Source organism: Panthera uncia (assembly GCF_023721935.1).
Source record: "Panthera uncia isolate 11264 chromosome A1 unlocalized genomic scaffold, Puncia_PCG_1.0 HiC_scaffold_17, whole genome shotgun sequence".
Classification (NCBI taxonomy): domain Eukaryota; kingdom Metazoa; phylum Chordata; class Mammalia; order Carnivora; family Felidae; genus Panthera; species Panthera uncia.
Genome location: NW_026057577.1, coordinates 113,712,810 through 113,735,263, shown reverse-complemented (window position 1 = coordinate 113,735,263; position 22,454 = coordinate 113,712,810).

The window sequence follows — 22,454 nt, the reverse complement described above, 5'->3', positions numbered from 1 at the left end:
CCTGGTCTTGTTCCTCTCTCCATTCAACCCTCCAGTTACTAGGTCCAAGACCTGACCTGACAGCAGGGAGAAGAATATATATTATCTACAGAGCATTTTAAAACTCTGATTCATTTTTCAGCTTTTTATTTCATAAGGTTTTAAATGTTAACAGAAGTAGACAGAATTAATAATGAACTACCATATACCTAGAACACAGCTTCAACAATGAGCAACTCACAGTCAATCTTAGTTGACCCATATCCCCATCTACTCCCACTTCCACATTATTTCAAAGCAAACCTCAGATATCATCTGAGGTTTATTTCATCTACAAATATTTCAGCATATACTTCTATATAATAATTATGCTTTAAAAATTGCCAAAAACTCATTATACCGACTAAAACAATTAATAACTCTATAATATCAAATAGCCGCTCATGTTCAAAATGTCTAATTGTCTCTTTTTGAGTCATTTTTGTACAAGTCCTAGGACATTTTTAGCCTTTTTTCTTTCCTCAACTTGAGCACTTATATGTAAATCAGCATGGACAGAATATGACCTGGATCACAGAAGAAAGCTCAGTGTGAATAGGTAGCATCCCTCCATGTGAAATGATGTAATTCTTGGTTGAGGGCTTACACAACTATATGTATTGGTCTCTTCTGGGGGAAGAAAACATACAAAAGCAGTGCACATCTTCTTCTAAAACCGAGCAAGAAGAATCCAACGAGCTTTGCAGAAAACAGAATCTTCAAGCCAAACCAATAGATGTTTGAGAATGCAGACATGTCACCAAAAGTGTGTGGAGGACCAAAGAAAGAAGAGGTGCTGGTCAATCACATGCTCTCTTCCCAGATCTCCCATACCACTGCCACCTTTCTTCTTCAAATCCCATCCAGAAGCATACCACAGTTTCCAAAGTAAATTTCAACCAAAGTGTTATAATTTGAAGTTGATTTTAAGCACATCAGTTTGGAAGCATTGATTAGATTATCAATAGGCTAACTGAAATCCAAAGAATAACATTTAAAAGCCCAGCTCTGCAATCCCTATCAAAATGACACCAGCATTCTTCACAGAGCTAGCATAATCCTAAAATTTGTATACAACCAGAAAAGGCCCCAAATAGCCAAAGCAATTCTGAAAAAGAAAGCCAAAGCTGGAGGTTTCGATCCCAAACTTCAAGACATATTACAAAGCTGTGATCATCAAGACAGTATGGTACTGGCACAAAAACAAACACATAGATCAATGGAACAGAATAGAGAACCCAAAAATGGACCCACAAATGTATGGCCAACTAATCTTTGACAAAGCAGGAAAGAATATCCAATGAAAAAAAGTCTCTTCAGCAAATGGTGTTGGGAACATTGGACAGGGACATGCAGAAGAATGAACGTGGACTACCTTCTTACACCATACACAAAAATAAACTCAAAATGGATGAAACACCTAAACATAAGACAGAAAGCCATCAAAATCCTAGAGAATAAAATAAACAACCTCTTTGACTTTGGCCACAGCAACTTCTTACTTGACATGTCCCCAGAAGCAAAGGAAACAAAAGCAAAAATGAACTACCGGGACCTCATCAAGATAAAAAGCTTCTGCACAGCAAAAGAAACAATCAGCAAACCTTAAAGGCAACCGACCGAATGGGAGAAGATATTTGCAAATGACATATCAGATAAAGGGTTAGTATCCAAAATCTATAAAGAACTTATCAGACTCAACACTCAAAAAAGAAATAATCCAGTGAAGAAATGGGTAAAAGACATCAATAGACACTTCTCCAAAGACAACATCCAGATGGCCAACCGACACATGAAAAACTGCTCAACATCACTCATCATAAGGGAAATACAAATCAAAACCACAATGAGATACCACCTAACACATGTCAGAATGGCTAAAATTAACAACTCAGGCAACAGCAGATATTGGCGAGGATGCAGATGAAGGAGAACCCTTTTACACTGCTGGTGGGAATGCAAACTGGTGCAGCCACTCTGGAAAACAGTATGGAGGTTCCTCAAAAAAATTAAAAATAGAACTACCCTATGACCTAGCAATATACTACGAGGTATTTATCCAAAGGATACAGCTGTGCTGTTGTGAAGCGGCACATGCACCCCAATGTTTATAGCAGCGCTATTGACAACAGCCAAAGTATGGAAAGAACCCAAATGTTCATAAACTGATGAATGGATAAAGAAGATGCGCCGTGTGTGTGTGTGTGTGTGTGTGTGTGTGTGTGTAATAGAATATTACTCAGTGACCAGAAAGAACGAAATCTTGCTATTTGCAACAATGTGGATGGAACTAGAATGTATTATGCTAAGCAAAATAAGTCAGAGAAAGACAAATATCGTATGACTTCATTCATGTATGGAATTTAAGATACAAAACAGATGAACAAAAAGGAAAGGAAGCAAAAATAATATAAAAACAGGGAGGCAGACAAACCATGAAAGACTCTTAAATACAGAGAACTGAGGGTTGCAGGAGGGATTCTGGGTGGTGGGATGAGCTAAACGGGCAAGGGGCATTAAGGAAGACACTTGTTGGGATGAGCACCGGGTGTTGTAAGTAAGTGATGAATCACTAAATTCTATTCCTGAAATCATTATTACACTATATGTTAACTAACTTGGATGTAAATTAAAAATAATAATAATAATAATAATAATAATAAATAAATAAATAAAAGCCCATCTCCGATATGAAGCCATTCTGGCATTTCCTGTCATAAACCCAATTTAATCATAATAGGTTCTTTCTTGTTGATCAACAATTAGGTTCCATTGCTTAATGCTTTCTTTTGGACATTTGCATCTACAGTATGATGGCTAGATCTATATTCCCCATTGGCTAAGTCATGGTGTCCAGTTGTTTGGTCAAACACCAGTCTAGATGTTGTTGCGAAGATATTTTGTAGATGTGGTTAACAATGAAATCTGTTGACTTTAAATAAAGTTGATAACCCTCCATAATGTGGGTAGGCCTCATCCAGTCAATTGAAAGCCTTAAAGTCAAAGACTGAGGTTTTCAGCATATGAAGAAATTCTCCTTCCCTACTCTGTATTATTTGAATATTTACATTGAGCATGTAATTTTTAGCAATATTTAATACACACACACACACACACACACACACACACACACACATACATACCCAGTTCTAAGATTCTTTTGTGGCCTTGGCTTTCCTCCTCTGTAAGTAGGGATATATAAACTACTTCCTTGAGATTACTAACATGAAAGCATATATTATTAACAAATGTTTGTAATCAGCAATATCCTACATATAATAAATTAAGTCACACACATTTTTGTTGCCCAAAATTTTAGGTTGCGCATAATTTGGAAAATTCAAGTCAGGTCTTGGACCTAGAAGGAACAACAAAAGTCTGCTGCCTTCTGGGAACAGCCTAGTGTCTGAGCATACATGGAGATTTCCAGATATGTAGGGAAATTCGGCTCTGGTAGGGAGTTTGATTCTGATTCAATCAAATACAAATTGCAAGAGGTTTGTCAATGCAGCCACAGAGTGGGAAATGTCCTCTCTGATTCCCTATTTAAGCCTCTGATTCCTTCTTAAAAGGATTTAAGTTTGGCTTAAGACAAATGACACATCTATAATAAATCACCAACATCAGAACAAAAGAATATAATTCAGAATGAGATGGATGTACTAGAACATAAGATAGGAAGTTTCTGCAGTGAAACATAGGATGCAGGTCTGTGTTTCACTAAAACCAAGAAAGATTTCTTTTTCTTATATATATGTATAGAAATTTATACTTCCAAATATTTTTTTTAGCTTTGAATAATTAGAAAAGTTTGGCATAATTGATGAATTTATGTTTTTCTATTCTAAATCTAAATTCCAAGATAATCAGTCAAAACTCATTCCTTTTCAAGAATACCGGGAATTTCTTGATTTTATTAATATCCCTATACATCTGACTTTGTTATTATAATCGGACGCTTTATGTGTATAGCTTGCACACAAAGCTTTACCAACTATTCTTGGGTCATGTTTCCATTTACTACTATGGCTAGATAATTACAGAGATCTGGATGTTCCTACTCCTGTATGTTCAGGACTGCTTAGGTTTCCCAGGAAATACTTTGGAACACTCTTTTAGGTCATTTAAACCAAAACAAAAAACAAAAAACAACAACAAAAAATAAACAACCAACAATGACAACTAGGTAAATGATGTAAATAACTGATTCATTTAATCTCTTCTCTGGACTATAATAGCCCAGGTCATTTTCATTTTGAGATAATAAGACTAATAAACTCTTCACAATTATTTAATTTATCCACAAATATTTTGAAATGTAACCATGTGACAGTTGATTAAAATATAGTCAAGAGGGAAAAGCATTCTGACAAATTCATGAGTTCTATGCTGATTAGTTTCCCCTGTCTCGTTCTAAAAGTCTGAGTACATTAACAACATGTAGTCAGGTGTCTTGGGGTTGCCTGAAACAAAAACCTCACTGAGCCCACTAAAAATTAAACAAATAAGAGAGTGGAGGTGTGAGGGAGGGGAAACAGAACATCTTGCTAGGTGCACAGAGCTTTCTCAGAGATGCAGTTCAGCTGAGTTAGATGGGACTGGCTCTCCTGAACCAGAGACTGAACCAGCACCTCTCTCTCTCCCCTTCTTTCCCACCCCTAGGGTTTGTTTCTACTTCTTTCTGGCATCTGTTCCATTATCCTCTCTGCAAAATCGTCTCCACTGCAGGACTCTTGAATTTTTGTCCTTCATTATTTGAGCTTATGATCATGAATAATCAGACCTTTTTGGTCTAGCTCCCTGCCATAAGCTGGATTACACAAGGTTCCAATACTTCTTGGGTGTAATCACTCCTACATTTATTCACTTAAAAAGAAAACATTATTGGGATACTTACCACAGGCCAGTAAAGCAGTAGGGGTTGAAGACTTAGAAATTATTGAAGTAGTTCTGACTCCGGGAGAAAGAAAGCCAATGATTAAGATTCAATGGGGCGCCTGGGTGGCTCAGTCAGCTGGGCGGCTCAGTCAGCTGGGCGTCCAACTGCGGCTCAGGTCATGATCTCACAGCTCATGGGTTCGAGCCCCAGGTCAGGCTCTGTCCTGACAGCTCAGAGCCTGGAGCCTGCTTCAGATTCTGTGTCTCCCGTGCTCTCTGCCCCTCCCCCTCCCCTCTCAGAAATGAACAAACATTAAAAATTTTTAAAAACAAAACAACAGATTCAAATGAGGGGCACCTGAGTGGCTCAGTCGGTTAAGTGTCAGACTTCAGCTCAGGTCATGATCTTGCAGTTCGTGAGTTGGGACTCTGTGCTGACAGCTCAGAACCGAGCCTGATTCAGATTCTGTTTCTCTCCCTCTCTCTGCCCCTCTCCCGCTCACGCTCTGTTTCTCTCTCTCCCTCTCTCTCTCTCTCTCTCTCTCTCTCCCTCTCTCTCTCTCTGAAAAATAAAAAAAAAAAAAAACATTTAAAAAAATTTTTAAAAAGATTCAAATGGTATGTGTATGTGGCAGATTTAGTGGCTCAGTGACCGTGAGAGCACTAGACTGGAGCCTGTGACAGCCTGGAGACGTCAAAGAATGTTTGTCCCTCTTCCATAATGAAACCTGGGTGTGTATATACCTCACTTAACTGTTTGCATATATCTATCTCCCATAGACTGAAAGTTCCTCCAGAGCAGGGACCACGTTTTACTCATCTTTAAATCCCCATTCACAATAATGTTGGATGAATAAATAATAAACGAAATGGTGCTTGAACTGAAACGTCAAAACATAACCAGGAAATGATTTTTAAAAAGGAGGGGGAAGCATCTTACAGCTTCAGGTCACCAGGTTTCAGAGATATGATAGACCATAGAATGCTCAAAGCATTGCAAACAGTTCACAGAAGCTGGGGTTTACAGGCTTGTTGATGAATGGAGGATAATGGGGCTGAGAAGTTGATATGCATTGACTTGTGAAGGGTTTTTCAAGCCTTATTAAGGAATTTTAACTTTATACGGAAGACAATGAGGAGCTGTTAAAGTATTTACTATTAACCAGAGCAGAGAGCATTTTCTAAAGCATATTCTGTCAACCACATGCAGATGGGTTGCAGTGACATGAGCACAGTGTCAGGAAAATTACTTCAGAGGCTCCTGCAAAATACAAGTAAAAACTGACCAGTCGAGTCACTTCTGGTCCAGACCACAGCCCTATGCTTGGGCACAATCTAATACGGCCCCAATGGTAAGAACCCCCATCTTAGAATAACATATTCCCCTTGCTGTTAGGATTCCTATTTCTTAACTGGCATCTACATCAGAACAACACAATTTCCTTCTCTCACATGCTTCTTGAGCTATCTTCACAAGATCGTTTGGATTTTAATCACCTAAAATACCATTCTAATATAAGATTTCCCTAATAGCCTGCTACTTGGAGGTCTCAGAAGAGCAGACCATCTAGCCTACACTCCTGGAAAGATCTTGCTGTTTCTATTCCCACTTTTCTAGGGGCACAAAAGCAAACACACATGGACAAAGAAAGCATAACTAGCATTCTCACATGAGGTGCAAGACTTTAAGGATGTTTAAAATCTGCCCTTTCCCATACAAATTTCCACTCCAGTGAGAAAATGAAGTTGGACCGTATTTTTACATTGTCCCTCTCTTGATGCAATTATCTCCATTATGACTTTTATATTTATTTAAAATATGTTATCACAAAGAATCCAAGCTTTCCTGACCCTGACACCAAATTCTGCCTTTCTATATGGCTGCATTCACCAATTAAATCATGCAGATTTTCCTCTATTTAAGTAAGTCACCAGATATGACTGTACTGGGGGAGGAGCCCCCAACTTTGCATCATATCCAGTTCTTGTAGGCTTGTGTAACCTTGAATGTTTCTTATAGTGGCCCCTCAATTCAGCTTTTTCATTTGGAAAAAGGGTAAGAAAGACATATATTAATTCTAAATGATGGTCTTTAGCATCTCTTCTTACTTTGATTCTATCCAAATGAAACCTAAAAGCCAAAACGGCACATGCCTTGTACTGCATGTGAGCAAAAGCAGAGTTCTTGCCTTAAATTGCATCTGCAGAAAAGTTCATCCAAGTACTCCCCCAGAGCTTTACCTTAGGTTGTGAAAAGCTGCAAACACGTCAGAAGCCAAACCACAATAACAACAAAAAAAGCTCTCCAAAAACCAGTATGCCTACACTTCCTTTTTAATCAAAGTAACTGGGCAAAATTACTTATGTCCTTTCCCTTCTCTGTCTTTGTTTACATTTACTTTTCTTATATTTTCTATTTTGGAATAAACAATACATGCATAGTGTACAAAATCCAAAAGAGTGTTCAGTGAAATACAAATCTCCCTTATTCCTCCCTCCCCTTTACCCTAGCCACTTAGTTTGTCTGCCTGAAGCAACCACTGTTCCTAATCAAAATTACTTTTACTATTAGATACCACCAGAAATATCTTTTTTATTAAGGCAGAAAGAATTCCTAGTTGCAGTAACAGTGTCTCCATTTGAGCAGGTGATTATAGTAAACATATAAGGCATGTGGGCCTATTTGTTTGCTCTAGCTCCTACTTAACTATTTCCTTTGGCTTAAAGGTTTTGAGGTAAATCTAAGGTCACAGTCTAGCTGAGTCACTGTTCAAGAGTGACACAGCAACACATTTAAGCCATCTGGTAAGCAAGGCAGCCAGACAGGAAGAGTTAATGGGAATTTCAAAATCATTCTTCACTCTAGCCACTTTACTCTCTTTAGAATGAGAGGCAACTGTCTGAAATGTACAACCTTTAATAAGGGCCACTGACTTAGAAAGTTTTACCTCCCCAAAGAACTTGGGGGACCCATGTGTAGGTCTATGAAAATCACTTGGAAACTTCCAGTGAGGAAATTGGCTTTAAGAGAAGCTCAGTTGGTTTTTACCAGCCTGCAAGAATTGTGTGGACTACAATCTAATGTAAAAACAGCATGAAAAAGGATTAACTACTCCATTGCAGTGGAGACAAGAGCCAAAGCCCATTAGGGACCAATCAACACTAGAACACTAGGTGCAGGAATTCCATCAGAAAGGGAAATAAAACTGGCTAATATAATTTAGAGAGAGTCTACTGCACCTCTTAGCACCTATTAGTGAATAGGCCAGTGTGAGCCAATGTGAATGACATCCCTTCAGGGAAAAAATTTTCTACCTAAGGAGAAACATAAAAACTGAACTTCAAAGATGAAGCCAAAGATGATACAATATAATACAATGAAACAAGCCTTCAAAAGCTGGCATTGTTAATATTTTGGCATTGCTTTACTGCTGGGCTGGAACACACTATGAATAAAGCAAGTCTAGATGATGCAAGAGGATGCAACTGATCAAATACAAATTTCAAATCATGCTTGTTTCCATGTTTTAGAGATTATTTTTCAGTCTTTATTAGGGCAATCTAAAGACATTAGACCTTCTATTATAGTGGTTTACAAAAAAAAAACCTCTTTTAATGGAATTAGTATTTGGATATTAAAGAGGATATAATAAGGGAACATGAGATTTGATGATGAGATCCAAAGAATGTTTGCATAATTTAAGTTTTAGTCATTCCAAGTGTTGAAATGAATAACATTTGATATGCTCCAAACACTCACTAACAACCTTCCTAGTGCATTACCAATTATCAAAATCAAGTAGACTGTTCTCTATGGAGCTCATATAATCTTCCCATTCTCTTTTCCTTGATTGTGTCTTCCCCAGAGTTGTTCTCATGCACAAGAAATCAAGTGGAAAGAATCTTCCTAGCTTCCCCTCCCAGGAGAATTGTATGTTCCTTTGACTTGAAGCAGAACAGACCTGTAGTGAAATCCTGAGGTAACCCTGACACCTTAGAAATTTAGAAGTTTTAAGATGTACTTGCCTGAGTTGCTAAAGATCCTAAAGAAATTTAGCCCAATTGAGGACTGTTGATAGACTTAATAATTTATTATTATTATTTAATAATAAGTTTGCAATGTATATTTTTTGTTAAATAATTTACACATGTCAAATTAGTTGACCTTTATATTAGTTTCACTGATATACACAAGCTTTAATCCTAGGAAACTTAAATTTAAATTCTATCATCCAAAACTATCACAGATCAGTAGCTTTGAAACATTTCTAGAAAAACTCTATAATAAAATAAGCAATTTGAATGTCAGCACTGTGATTTGACCATGATTTCACCTCTATATCTGAATGACTGAAAAGAAAATTATCAATACTGAGGGTCTCATTAAACAAGGCTACTTAACATCAGAATAATGTAGAGATCATGAAATCAGCAATGCATCAACATTGCACATATGTTTATGAAAACAACAATGAAGAAATATTTTGTCATGCTAATTAATTCAAAATAAGAACTTTTCCCCAAGGTTGTTCTAGGGAACACAACAACCATGGGTAGATGAAGGTCAGAGCTATATCTACAGGGGTGGTGGGGAGGAGGAAGTGAGCAGAGCTATTCCTACAAATCAAAAACGTCCAACCAAACTAATCAAAATAACTTATTTGTCTTCACTACACCAGTTGTTGTATTAATTTTAAAAATTATAAATAACATTAATGAACACCATCAAGAGAATGAATGAAAAAATTATACTATTCTTACACAATTGAATCACAGCAATGAAAATGAATAAGCTAATGCAACATAGAAAAAAATATCAAAAATATATAGTTAAGTAGGAAAAAAGGACATGTGACCATTTACATAAAGTTAAAAATATGCAAAACAATACTACATACTGTTTAAGAATGCATGCAAAGTTAGCAAAATATAAAAACATGCAAAAACATTCAAAATCATGGCAACTTTTGTCAAGAAGGTAATCATATCCAAAAAGTCTTATTTCTTAAGCTGGATTGGGACAGATTTGAAGTCCATTTCATTACTTTCTGTGCTTATTTTTTAGACTGACATGTCTTATTAAAATATTTTGAAAATTCCTATTTATATGTTTGCAAAAGCTACACCACCTGTTGTGAATTTTTGAATGGGGACGCTTTCCTCCCTAGATAGTGAGTTTTCAAATTTAATTCCAGAAGATTCCAAAATAGACATTGGATTCAGATTATTCGGGAATAAAAATTATAATAACTGGTGTAGTTCAATACCACCTCACCAGAGTCCTTCTGGGCCAGCTTCTGAAATAAAATGTCAAAAGTGCACCCTAGACTTTAGCACCCAGATCATAGTTTCTAATACCATTATTCATAATAAGAATTGGCTCTCTGGAGAAAAGGTTAATAATAGGGTTGGAATACACAAAATAAGCCTGAAGCATCTTGTAGCATCAGAAAGTAATGAAGTACTCAAAAACAAAAACAAAAACTCATAGTGATGGGGCTATGTCAGAGAGATATAGGAGCCAAGTAAAAGAGGACCTAATGGCCAGGGGTGCCTGGATGGCTTAGCGAGTTGAGCTACCGATCTTGATCTTGCAGTTCATGAGACTGAGTCCCTAATGGGGCTCTGTGCCAACAGCAGAGAGCCTGCTTAGGATTCTCCCTCTCTCTCTCTCTCTCTCTCTCTCTCTCTCTCTCTTAAAAATTATTTAAAAAAGAGTACCTAATGTCCAAAAATGGAACAATTTGAGTAAGAAAATACAATAATATTGGATTAAAATTGAAAGTATAAAAGAAATATTCATGAGTCCACAGCAATATTAAATAAATAAGAATAGATAAATCTCCCCTGCAGAAGATTCCAAATAATTCAAATAAATATTCCACTCTCAACGAAGTAGAGCAAACTCCCCACTCCTTAAGTATAGGATGTATGAAGCGACCTCCAAAACAGTACAGTATTGAAGGGGGGAATAAAGAGTCATTTTACAGTAGAGAAACTTGACAAACACTACCTCAGTCAGGGAATGGGAGTTCACATCATCAGTGATCAGTGATCTTAATAGAATGTACCCTTGATACGATACATTGAAAATATTACTTTATCTCTCTGGTTTTCCTCCTGAAAACCCATAACCCCAGTTCCTAAAAAAAACTAAAAATAGAACTGTCCTACAATCCAGGAATCATAATACTGAGTATTTACCTGAAGAATACAAAAACTCTAAATCAAAAGGATCTATGCAACCTTATGTTTACAGCATCATTATTTACAACAGCCGAATTATGGAAGCAATGTTAAGTGTCCACTGATGGATGAATGGGTAAGGGGATGTGGCATGCATATATATATATATATATGTATATATATATATATATATATATAATGGAATATCACTCATCCATTAAAAAATAATAAAATCTTGCCATTTGCAATGACATGGATGGGGCTACAGGGTATTATGCTAAGTGAAATAAGTCAGTCAGAGAAAGACAAGTACCATATGATTCTATGCATGTGGAATTTAAGAAACAAAAAAAATGAACAAATGAAAAAGAAAGAAAAGACAAACCAATAAACAGACTCTTAACTATAGAGACCAAACTGACGGTTACCAGAGGGGATGTGGGTGAGAAAATGGGTAAAATAGGGATTAAGGAGTGCACCTGATGTTATGAGCACGGGGTGATGCATGGGATTGTTGAATCACTATATTGTACACCTGAAACTAATATAACACTCTATGTTAACCATACTGGAATTAAACTGAAAAACTTAATAAAACTTTTAAAAACCCATAACTCCAGGGGCACCTGGGTAGCCCAGTTTGGTTAAGCATCTGACTCTTGGTTTTGGCTCAGGTCATGATCTCCACAGTTCATGGGTTTGAGCCCCACATCGGGCTCCAAACTGACAGTATGCAGCCTACTTGGAATTCTCTGTCTCCCTCTCTCTCTGCCCCACCCCTGCTCACTCGTTATCTGTTTCAAAATAAATAAATAAACATGACAAAAAAAAACACAAAATATAACTCCAACCAAGCCAAGAGAAACATCAGACAAACACAAATTGAGGGGCACTCTACAAAGTATCTGACCAATATTCCTCAAAACTGCCAAGATCATCCAAAACAGGAAAAGTCTGAGAAACTGTCACAATCTAGAGCAGCCTAAGGAGATGTGAAGGATAAGTGTAATCTGGTACCCTGGATGGGATCTTAGAACAAAAAAAAATGTACATTAGGAAAAACATAAAGAAACCCAGATAAAGTATAGACGTCAGTTAATAATAATGTTCCCAATATTGGTTCATTAGCTGTAATTATTATATCACAGTAATGTTAACAATAGGGGAAAATGGGTGCTAGGTACAGGGGAACTCTCTGTAATACTTCTGCAACCCTTCTATAAATATGAAATTATTTTAAAATCAGAAGTTTATTTTTAAAATGCCCTCCTCAACTATGATTCAGACTTCAAGCAGCAGGTTACAGGGGAAAACTGAAGAGATTCAGGAGAAAGAATAAAGTGTTTAATTCTGAAATTTTGTTTTTGCATCCAAAAACAAACAAAAAGATTGATCTCTTAGTGAGGCTAATTATCTAAAATCTGAACTCATAAATAAGCCTACTTGTAAAGGTCCTCTGAAAGAGAAGCAACATGGGTTTGACCAGAAGCAAATTTCTTCTCATTTTTTTCTACCTTCAGTAAGGTATAGTGTGTTATTCAATTTATGCAGAAAATTAATTTGAAGTCAGAAGTTGGTGTTAGATGCAAGACTTGAAACCTGATCAGACATCCCCGGTCTCGAAACAAGGAAAGAAATAGATAGGCAGAGTAATAGAAAACTCATCAAGATTATAAGTCTCAGGCAAAGGCCTCACTAGACCCAAATCCACTGTGATCTGAAATCAGAAAGTAAGATCATTCTATTATCAAAACATCAGTCCCTCTAAATTTACAATTAGAGGATAATTCATTTGTCCACATGGCCATGAGGTCATAGCACAAGAGACAGCCTCATGGCTATAACAAGTATAAGCTAAAAGTACATTAATGTAAGAAAAATGGAAACTTTCAGGGCACCTGGGTGGCTGTTAGGTGTCCGACTGTTGATTTCGTCTTGGGTCATCTCACTGTCATGAGATCAAGTCCCATGTTGAGCTTGAATCTGGCTCTTTGCTAAGTGTGGAGCCTGCTTAGGATTTTCTCTCTCCCTCTGCCCCTGCCTCTCTCTCTCTCTCTCTTCTCTCTCTCTCTCTCTCAAAAAAATATATATATAATATTATATATTATTATAAATTATATATATTATTATAAATTATATATAATATTATGTATTCTACATATTATTTTGTTATATATACATAGAAAAAAAATGTAAACTTTCTTGGAAAACAACTACTCATTCCTTTGAAAAGAAACCAAAGGAAATCAGGTTAGCCTTGTTCTCTTCTGATTCAGGTACAATTTATTTCTAAGAATATATTTAATCCACCACAAAACTGGACCTATTAGTGGCAATTATTTAGAGATCTTTATGGATCAGTGTCATCTAAAAACACTAATTCACTGGTCTCCTTAAGTTATCTGCATAAGAAGTATTTCAAGTGGCAATGTTCACTGCCACAGAAGGAGGAGGCCAGAAGCCTTACCATGCAACCCTTGTTTTCTGAATCCTGGCTCTTCCCCAAAAGAGGTGGAATGGGGACAGAGAAGAATAGGGGTTAAGGAGCATGTAAGCAAAGGAGGAAAAAAAGTCAGAGGAGAAATTATAACTGACTTCTAAGAAGATGTATTTATTTTGGTTTCCTTTTTTGCAGAACTGCTAGTTGGTTATTTTAGGGAGTCCTGTTTAAGTCTTCAGATTTCTCAAAAACAATTCATTGGGTGAAAATGGGAAGAAAGAAGATAAATCTTGGTCCATTTATTTCAGTCGTTTGTATATGGGTTTTGTTTCACTTAATAAAGTGGTTTTATTTAATAATGAAAACACCCAAAAAAGAAAAAAAAAGAAGTAACAAAAAGAAAAACCAAGGAGATTGATTTCATTTTACTCTTTGGTCTGAAAATAAAGTTCTAGTTCATCTTTAAGTCAACTTTTTTTTTCTTTTAATGAATCAAGAAGGTTCAAGTTCTGGCCCAAAGCTATAATATGTTATTACATATGTTGCACTAGAAGGGAGATTACAGTTTCTGCTGATGCTGGCAGTAAGGATTTGTCCCATCAGAATTCAGGGAGGGATGGGAAAAGGATAGAAAAAAACTCAAGGGAAAATTTCCAAGGGAGACAGCATGCACTACAGACCTGTTTTGTGACAGGTGCCCTCAGGGAAAGAGATTGCCAAGAGCATAACTGCCATTACCTAGGGTCATTTTTAAGGTCATTCACAGAGATGAAGTTAGGATAAAAGACTATTTATAAAGGAATTTCAATGTTGGCTTGTTTCTCCCATTTTTGGTCATTTGTATAAGCTCAGACATACAGGTGGTACAGGGACGTCCAAAAGAGAACATGGTGGTGACTTGATTATTACAACACTTCTGCCCGATACCTTTCACAGCTGAGTGTTCATGCCTTTATAAAATGGGAGAATTAAACTAAACGTTGATGTGGGGGTAAGGGGTAATCCAGAATCTTGCATCCACATTATATCATCTGAAGTTTTTTCAGTAAAGCATCTCAAATAGTCAATAAAATTATTTTCAACCAGTAGATGCATTCAGATTATCAACTGATTAGGAGCAATAAAATATTATGAACTTTAATACAGAAGTAAAAGTCAACACCCTTTCATCAGTTTGAATTCCATTAATTTGTACTTTGTGATATCTAACTTGGGTTTCCTTTACAGTATTTGTAAAGAAAGGAACCAATGTTAGTTAAACCTCTCTGACGTAAACAAGCTTTCAGGGGAGAATGCTTGACCTACTTAAGAGAACAAACTGTTTTCCAGTGCTATATAACAGCATCCATTTGTATATAAACAATTAATATGTTATCTCAAGTGCCATCTTATCTAGTCACCAAAACAGACAAGGCCTTCTCTCGCCTTGCCAAAGCTTTACTTGCAGGTGATTCAAAGTATTCCATGTCTTTGAAAATAATGATGCTTTTCTTTAAATCTAACATTTGAACTTTTCAGTAATTCATACCTCCCCTGCTCTAAGTAATGCAATTTTTGTACAATATAATTTTTTCACGTAAATGAGGGTACAGAGTGTAGTCATAGGGAGTCAGATCTAGGACTCTGATATTTTTTCAGTCCAAGAAGATTTTTGGATAGTAAACAATATTTGTGGGGAGCTTAAAGAAACTAATAGAAGCTGAGATTCAAATCCCAGAGAGGTAGTTGAGTTGTACATGACCTTCCTGAATAGAGAGCTCAGAATTGTCTTCCAAAGGTTAACAGTTTCCATGAGTTCACAAACTTTTACTTTCAAATGGTTTCCATGTTCTATACATCTTTTTCAATCCCTCCTCTGGAACTTCTCTGTGATTTGCAGCCTTATCTTTTAGTAAGCATCCCTCTCACAAGAATGTCAAACTTAATCAAACAGTTGCATAAGATTCAACCCCACTCACTTTCTAAATAAATTCGGTTAAATCAAGATACTTTGAGCATTTGCTTCAGAACAAGACGTTCCCGAAGCCAACTGTTTATGTTGCTGAGAAACTAGTTCTCAAGTGTGACAGTCTCACAATTTCTATCAGAAGAACTGAAGCCACTCAAAATTTCATCTATTGTTAGAACAATTCTGGGCTCACCCAGTTCTCCTTACTAGTCATTGCAGGTTTAATAGGTACACTATAGACTGTGCAAATGGCAAAAAATGTTTTTTTTAATATTCATTATATAACTATAGGAAAATTGAAATTTTGAAATGTTACAATAAAGCAACAGAAAAAATATGCACGTAAAACTATCATTTAGAATATACCTGTGCCAAATTGATTTGGAAAGGAAATGTCACCTACATTCCATTCTTCATTTTGCCTTCCCAGTGTCTCCACACAGCCTCAGATGAATGTTCTTTGTTTTCTAACGCATAAATGGTACTTTTACAGTCTCTTCTTATACTAATAACTCCCTACTTTAAATTGTAGCTATTTACAATGTTATAGCTGGAAGACATATTTTTAATAGCAACATTATATACATGTTAATTTCTCTATTAGATTATATTTCTTTTATCTTTGAATCATGAGCACTTAGTATGGTACTTCATAAAAATTGGTGTTCAATACAAGTTTAAGCAATGATGAAGCCTAAGATTATTGCTATCTCAATAACCTCATCTATGTCCCAAATTTATGGCTTTTCAAAAGGTAAGTATACTTCAAATACTGCTTTAGCATTCATGTGAAGACATTTCAATAAATTTAACAAATCTAGATACCAGACAATGTAGCCCATTATCTTACTTAATTTTCTCTCTCTCTTACACACACAATGAAGCGTATGTTTGCATTTATAGATGTGATAACTGATATTCAAAGAAATTAGATCATCTTCTCAGGTTGTGTATCTTAAGAGTTAGAAGACAAGTTTAGCGTTCTCTCCAACATATCTATCTATATGCCTTATTCAAATCTGTTCCTTCATACTTCATACCAGGTCAATCTCCCCATACATCATATAATTTAGTGAGCAAAAACAACAAATTACAGACTCTTGTAACAATCTTCTTGGAGCACCTTACTCTATTCCTGGACTTGGTTTTATTTCCTTCTCAGTTCTATTGTTTACTCGATATACTACCATTTTTATTCTTTGAAGTTTAAATTTATCCTTTAAACTCAAAAATATTTTACTTTTTGCTTTTGGCATGACTTGTCCTAACCCACAAGACATCAGCCCAGCCCTGGCTGGACTCACCAGGAACACAGTTCAACTTTATCCTTCTGTGGTAAGGAGTCAGAAAAGGGAGGGAAGGAATAAAGACTGAGAGCCTTGGGAACAACTAGGCTTCATGTCTCTGAATGCCATGCTAATTCACTGACTCCCATTTTTAGGCATGTCTTATTTAGAGGTCAGCATTTTAAAGATTCATAGCAATTTTTGAGATATTGCTGGAGAACAGTACATTTCACCCCTGATTTTAAAGTCTTTAAACTAAAACCTAAACACTTCCCATTATAAATGCATATTAGGTATGTGAAAAATCCAAGGTATAATTAACTAACAGTAGATCTGGTATTTTCTCCCATTGCAACTACTTGTAATTTTCTTGCACTTTGACTCTGTTCTGCTCATTCACATATTAATTCATTTCAACAAATATTTATTAAGCACCTGTTCTGTGTTAGGCACTGTTCTGTAGTAGAGTTCAGTAGAGAGTAACACAAGGTTGCTACTGGTGTCACATCAGGGGGGGTGGTATGAGGAGAGACTGGAAATAAACATTTAACATATTTATAAGTGTTATGAAGAAATGTCCTGGTATGAAAATAAAACAAGGGCAGAATCAGGAGAAGGAAAGTAATGGTGATATTTAAATTAAGGTCTGAATAAAAAGGAACCAGCCACATAAATATCTGAGGAAAGAAACTCTACAGAGTAACCAGGAAAATAATGAAAGACCAAGCCTTATACAGTTATTAAGAAAGAAAGAAAGAAAGAAAGAAAGAAAGAAAGAGAAAAAGAAAGCAAGCTGAAACCAATATTGTACTGTATGTTAACTAAAATTTAAGTTAAAAAAAAAAGAAAGAAAGAAAGAGGGATGTCTCAGTGGCTCAGTCAGTTAATCATCCAACTCTTGGTTTCGGCTCAGGTCATGATCTCACAGTTTTCAAGTTCAAGCCTCTCATCGGGCTCTGTGCTGACAGTGCAAAGCCTGCTTGGGATTTTCCCTCGCTCTCCCTCTCTGTCTGGCCCTCCCCTGCTTGTACTCTCTCTCTCTCTCTCTCTCAAAATAAATAAATAAAAATGAAAAAAAATAATACAAAAAGACAGAAAGGCAGACAGAAAGAGAAGAAAGAAAGAAAGAAAGAAAGAAAAGAAAGAAAGAAAGAAAACCAAGAAAAATGAAAATATATACATCTACCTAGAGAAATGGTGATTTAAGTCAGGGCTCCAAAGATGTATCAATACAATTTCAATGTCAAATGATTTAAATGGTAATGGTAAAATTTCACTGAAATTTTCATTTAGGTAAAATTCTCCCCTCCTTAATCCTCAAAATAAAAGGCCTATCAGGCATATTTTATAGTATAAGATCACAAAGTTCTAACCATAGATCTATTTACCCAAAGCAACTCAAGAGTTCTAACCTGTCTCTGCTGCTACAATGTACCTTACCTTCTCATGCCATCATAAAATGTCCATCTGTAATTGTGACAAAATACTGGGAAACTAAGGTGGTTGTGTGAGTTTTGTGAACCATATCAAGAACCATATCAAGCATTTCCCTGACATTTGTTAAGTTTAATTCCCTGAAGGTCCACGAAATAGACATTTCATTGATTATACTTGCTTTGATGTTTATAATGACTGCATTATGTTGAAAAATTTATTTTTACCATCCTTCCTCAATCCCACCACCAAATGCCACACCCCTTGAACATGATAACCACGATTCTAGATCAAAGACTTTTATAGTATGGTTCCTGGCCTATCTGATAATACTAATGAGTCAAGAATTAACCCTAAAAATAAAAATCCTGAATTGAAAGTGAGAAGACAGGGGTTCCTGGGTGACTCAGTCGGTTAAGCATCCAACTTCAGCTCAGGTCATGATCTCATGGTTCATTATTCGAGCCCCACCTCAGGTTCTGTGATAACAGCTTGGGGCCTGGAGCCTGCATCAGATTTCTGTGTCTCCCTCTCTCTGCCCCTCTCCCACTCACTTGCGCATGCTCTCTCTCTCATAAATAAACATTTTAAAAAGAGGTTTTTAAGTAAGAAGATAAATTCTTTTGCCTTCCATTTTTACATACCTTAAGAAAAAGGGGTATTGCATTATAACTAGTAAAATGACTAATTAAAGAGCATTAACGTTTTATGTTCATACTTAACATTATCTCATGCTTATGGCTTTCTGAGGACCTTTTTTCTACAAAGTCTATTGTTCAATTTTTTGAAATGTTGTAAGTTTTGTACTGTGCATGCAGATATGCAAAAGAATTCCTGCAGTTCGGGTAATGAGCAAAGGTTACTGATGAGTAGGTTGCAGTTTTTCAATTGCTGCCTTTCTTTCTATTGAAATATGAATTAACATTAGTTTCCTTTCCTCGTGTTGACTTTAATTTGCTGTGAGTTGTTCAGTTGACTCAACAGTAAATATGTCTCTAAATAACTGCTTTTATGGAATATAATTTTCCAATATAAAGTATAAGACATGAATGTGTTCTAAAGAATTTTTTTCAGAATATAGTCTGCAGTCCCTCATCTAAAATTTTTAGGGATTTGGTTCGGAAGATGGCGGCATAGGATGATACTGGGCTCACCTTGCCCTGCTGATCACATAGATTCCACCCATATCTGCCTAACTAACCCAGAAAACTGCCAAAAGATATCTAGCATATCCAGCATAATGGACTCTCAGGAGCCAAAAATATCTAGCATAATGGACTCTCCCAAGCCAAAAATAGACAAGAGGCCTACAGAAGAGGGTCTGCCTGCCTCCCTCCTGGTGCTGCAGGGCACCTCCTGCAGAGGACCACCGACAGCAAAGCGAGCTAAGCCTGCCCCTCCCAACCCTGTGCACCTTGCAGATCCACCCCGGCTAATACGCCAGATCCCATCAAAGCAGCACCACAAGCCTGGAAGTGTACAAGTAGCCCAGACAGGGGCCACACCACTCCACAGTGATCCTGCCCCTGGGAGAGGGGAAGATAAGGTACACACCAGTCTGACTGTGACCCCAGCGGTGGGCTGAGGACAGACAGCAGGTCTGACTGAGACCCTGCCCACCAACACATGTTACTCCAGACAGCACAGGGGAAGTGCCCTGCAGTTCTGCGCCACCCCAGGGACTATCCAAAATGACAAAATGGAAGAATTATCCTCAAAAAAAACCCCAGGAAGCAGCAACAGCTAACGAATTGATCAAAAACGATTTAAGCAATATAACGGAACAAGAATTTAGAATAATAGTCAGAAAATTAATCGCTGGGCTTGAAAAAAGTATAGAGGACAGCAGAGAATCTATTGCTACAGAGATCAAGGGACTAAGAAATAGGAGGAGCTAAAAAATGCTATAAATGAGGTGCAAAATAAAATGAAGGCGACCACAGCTCGGATTGGAGAGGCAGAGGAGAGAATAGGTGAACTAGAAGATAAAATTATGGAAAAAGAGCAAGCTGAGAAAAAGAGAGATAAAAACATCCAGGAGTATGAGGGGAGAATTAGAGAACTAAGTGATGCAATCAAACAGAACAATGTCCGTATAATAGGAATTCCAGAAGAGGAAGAGAGAGAGAAAGGGGCTGAAGGTGTACTAGAACAAATCATAGCTGAGAACTTCCCTGATCTGGGGAAGGAAAAAGGCATTGAAATCCAAGAGGCACAGAGAACTCCCTTCAGACGTAATTTGAAACGATCTTCTGCATGACATATCATAGTGAAACTGGCAAAATACAAGGATAAAGAGAAATTTCTGAAAGCAGCTAGGGATAAACACACTCTAACATATAAAGGGAGACCCATAAGACTAGTGGAAGACTTATCTACTGAAACTCGGCAGGCCAGAAAGGAATGGAAGGAAATCTTCAATGTGATGAACAGAAAAAATATGCACCCGAGAATCCTTTATCCAACAAGTCTGTCATTCAGACTAGAAGGAGAAATAAGAGTGTTCCCAAACAAACAAAAGCTAAAGGAATTCATCACCACTAAACCAGCCCTGCAAGAGATCCTAACGGGGATTCCGTGAGTGAAATGTTGCAAGGACCACAAAGTACCAGAGACATCACTACAAGCATGAAACCTACGGACATCACAATGACTCTAAACTCATATCTTTCAGTAATAACACTGAATGTAAATGGACTAAATGCGCCAACCAAAAGACATAGGGTATCAGAATGGATAAAAAAACAAGACCCATCTATCTGCTGTCTACAAAAGACTCATTTTAGACGTAGGACACCTTCAGATTGAAAGTGAGGGGATGGAGAACTATATACCATGCTACTGTAAGTCAAAATAAATCTGCAGTAGCCATACTTATATCAGACAAACTAGACTTTAAATTAAAGACTATAACAAGAGATGAAGAAGGGCATTATATAATAATTACAGGGTCTATCCATCAGGAATAGCTAACAATTATAAATGTCTATGCACTGAATATGGGAGCCCCCAATTATATAAAACAATCACAAACAAAAGCAACCTCATTGATAAGAATGTGGTAATTGCAGGGAACTTTAACACTCCACTTACAACAATGGATAGATCATCTAGACACAGGATCAATAAAGAAACAAGGGCCCTGAATGACACATTGGATCAGATGGACTTGACAGATATATTTAGAACTCTGCATCCCAAAGCAACAGAATATACTTTCTTCTCGAGTGCACATGGAACATTCTCCAAAATAGATCACATACTGGGTCACAAAACAGCCTTTCATAAGTATAAAAGAATTGAGATCATACCATGCACACTTTCAGACCACAGTGCTATGAAGCTTGAAATCAACCACAGGAAAAAGTCTGGAAAACCTCCAAAGCATGGAGGTTAAAGAACAGTGTAGTAAAGAATGAATGGGCCAACCAGGCAATTAGAGAAGAAATTAAAAAACATATGGAAACAAATGAAAATGAAAATACAACAATCCAAACGCTTTGGGATGCAGCGAAGGCAGTCCTGAGAGGAAAATACATTGCAATCCAGGCCTATCTCAAGAAACAAGAAAAATCCCAAATACAAAATCTAACAGCACACCTAAAGGAAATAGAATCAGAGCAGCAAAGACACCCCAAACCCAGCAGAAGAAGAGAAATAATAAAGATCAGAGCAGAAATAAACAACATAGAACCTAAAAAAAAACTTGTAGAGCAGATCAATGAAACCAAGAGTTGGTTTTTTGAAAAAATAAACAAAACTGATAAACCTCTAGCCAGGCTTCTCAAAAAGAAAAGGGAGATGACCCAAACAGATAAAATCATGAATGAAAGTGGAATTATTACAACCAATCCCTCAGAAATACAAGCAATTATCAGGGAATACTATGAAAAATTATATGCCAACAAACTGGACAATCTGGAGGAAATGGACAAATTCCTAAGCACCCACACACTTCCAAAACTCAAACAGAAAGAAATAGAATGCTTGAACAGACCCATAACCAGTGAAGAAACTGAATCAGTTATCAAAAATCTCCCAACAAATAAGAGTCCAGGACCAGATGGCTTCCCTGGGGAATTCTACCAGACGTTTAAAGCAGAGACAGTACCTATCCTTCTCAAGCTTTTCCAAAAAATAGAAAGGGAAGGAAAACTTCCAGATTCATTCTATGAAGCCAGCATTACTTTGATTCCCAAACCAGACAGAGACCCAGCAAAAAAAAAAAAAAAAAAAAAAAAAAGAACTGCAGGCCAATATTGCT